Source organism: Pinus tabuliformis, chromosome 5_2 (genome assembly GCF_031772625.1).
Source record: "Pinus tabuliformis cultivar Carrire ecotype Pingquan chromosome 5_2, CPIR1, whole genome shotgun sequence".
Taxonomy (NCBI): Eukaryota; Viridiplantae; Streptophyta; class Pinopsida; order Pinales; family Pinaceae; genus Pinus; species Pinus tabuliformis.
In genome coordinates, this window is record NC_142306.1 from 478,717,137 (window position 1) to 478,720,042 (window position 2,906).

General features: G+C 36.8%; 1 pseudogene; it reads left to right on the forward strand.

Moving 5' to 3' along the window:
• Positions 1–483: 483 nt before the first annotated feature.
• On the forward strand, positions 484–2,063 carry LOC149159731 (amino acid transporter AVT6A-like; annotated as a pseudogene).
• Positions 2,064–2,906: the final 843 nt, after the last annotated feature.

The window sequence follows — 2,906 nt, forward strand, 5'->3', positions numbered from 1 at the left end:
TGTTTAATATGTTGGAGATCGAGGGAGACCCTTGTACCTTGTGAAGAGTTTAACTATTTGCAATCATTGATTTAGAAGCAGTCCGTTGATATTTTTTTACAGGCTTCTGTTTGAAAGGAATCAAGATATGATGAATTGAAAAGTAATTCAATCTAAACATTGTAGGTTATGCATTTTAGGTCCCACACTGAATTAGCCCAGTTTTGAGGGTAATATCCAAGGATAAATAGTATATCCTGTGGGAATATTTAAGCATGTATGTTACAACTAGAGTATTTTAAAAGTACTGCTTGAATTGAAACTTCAACCCAATTTTTGCATTGTGACCAGTTTAGCAAGCTGAAACACTAACAACTTGTTTCTGTTTAACAAAGTTGAAGTGTTCTATGAAGCATACATGAATTGACATGCTTTATTAGTGTCTCTTTTTCTTAGATTCCTTTCATTTTTGTTTGAATGATCAATTATCTTGTGCCACTTTTATATTACTTTGGGCATGATTCCTATCTTATATATGGCTTTGAATTAGAAATCTCTATGTCTGATGGAGGTGTTTTCTTGATTTGGGCAGGCGATGTGCTATCTGGAACATCATCAAATGGCGTGCATCATGCTGGTATACTTGAAGAATGGTTTGGATTTCATTGGTGGAATGGACGTGTTCCGATCCTAGTTCTCACCATAGTCCTTATTTTAGCTCCGTTGGTGTCTTTCAAGAGAGTGGGTAAGTCTGCTTTGCTCATCCTGATAAGCATTTTTTAGCACTGATTTTCAGATATATCATATTTCATTTGGGCCTTTTCACAGCTATCAGGGATTTAAATGTCTAGAAACTGTTGTAATTATATGAGGGGATTCAACATATCTTGGGAATGTCACATACTGATGGCATCTGCTTAATGATTTGTCTGACTTTTCATGTTTCCCTGTTAGAAATGGCATATGGCATATACATTCAAAGATGTGGATCATGGGTTATTCCTTAGGAGTTGTGATGTTCAAATCTTGATGCCTATATTGATGTGTTCATTTCCATGAATTTGCAGATTCTTTGAAATTCACTTCTGCATTATCAGTTGCACTTGTTGTTGTATTTGTTGTGATTATGGCTGGTATTGCGATTGTAAAGTTGTTCAGTGGCACCGTCAAAGCACCAAGATTGTTACCAGATATTGTGGATTTTACTTCGTTCTTGAAGCTTTTCACTGTGGTACCAGTTATTGTGACTGCTTACATCTGTCATTACAATGGTATGGATTATTTTCCTCCATCTCTGGTCCTGCAATGTAGTATCTTAGAGTTCATTAGTTGAATTTGCATTTAAAAATATGTTATAATGAATTGTGATGTCTTTGCGCCACGCAGTTCATTCCATATACAATGAACTTGAGGACCCTTCAGAAATGCAGCCCATTGTTCGCACATAATTAGCATTGTGCTCAATTGTATACATACGTACAAGCTTTTTTGGCTTTCTTCTATTTGGAGACTAGACCATGGATGATGTCCTGGCCAATTTTGACACCAACTTGGGAGTTCCCTACAGTGTTGTGTTGAATGAAATTGCTTGTGTGAGCTATGTTGTACATTTGATGCTGGTCTTTCCTCTCATTTTTTTTGCCCTGAGAATTAATCTTGATGGGCTTGTCTTTCCAGCGAAAAAGCATCTTGTTTTGGATAATAAGAATTTCATTTTGATCACTGTTGGGTTAATTGGAATCATTTTCGTTGGGGCATCATTCATACCAAGTATCTGGGATGAATTTCAATTCACAAGGGCCATAGCAGCAGTTTGTATTGGGTTCATCTTCCCAGCTTCCATTGCTCTCAGGTAGAAAAAAAGTTGTTTTTTATTTCTGGTTTCATCTTTCACCTTGCTTGTATGTAACTTCTAACCTCAATTATTTTTTAATTGCAGAGACACCCATGGGATCTCAACTAGGAAGGACATATTTATCACATTGTTCATGATTTTTCTGGCAGTAGTTTCAAGTTCAAATGCTATAGTGAGTGACATTAATTCTTTGTTCAACAGAAAGGAGGAAGGCCCTCCACGATCTTGAGAATGATTTTTTATGAGGAGCAGGTGGTGCACATACATATAAAGACTATTTGGAACAAAACCGAGAAAATAACGCTGATTTGGGAAATTGCTTGTAGAATTGTGAAGAGTGGATAAACTTTTGTAAAGCCTTGTATCATCCTGCCATGGTCGCTTAACCTTCTAGTTAAAGATACTACTGTATTTGAAGTTGTAAACATTGAAAAGGAATATTGTTGGGTCCCTATAATACTAGTGATTACCCCATTACTATTGTAGTTATACCCCTTATTTATATTTTTGTGCCCCTATTACCCCCATATTGTTATTTCTGTGCCCCATAGAATCCCTCTATTGTTATTTTTGTGGCTTTATATTATTATTGTTAGGTCGGCTGGATTATATTGTGACTCCTTAGACTCCTATATATAGAAAGGAGGTTTTGTCATTTGTATCATCCAAGAATTGTTCATTTATGTAATGTAAAGGAGGTTGCCCCCTCAAAGAGGCTGAATTCTAAGGTGTGGATCTCTCTTTTCTATCTTTTTGTGAACTGGTTTCATAACATTTGGTATCGGAGCTTTGGATTCTAGGGTTTCGCTGCTCCAAACAGGTCATCGTGGCATTTTCGCTATAACGTTTTTTATGTGACGTTTCAGAAGTCTCAAAAAACACCCATTTGAGAAGAATTGGCGCTGAACCTTGGGTCCGAATTTCAGAGCTTTTCGCACGATATTTTCGGAGATATGATCTGAGGAAGTTGGCCTTTTTGCAGACTCCTGAATTACATTCAAAACAGGTGACCTGGGGAAAATCGTCATAACTCTCTCTCTGAGGATCGGATTGCAATTTCGTAAAAAGGTAC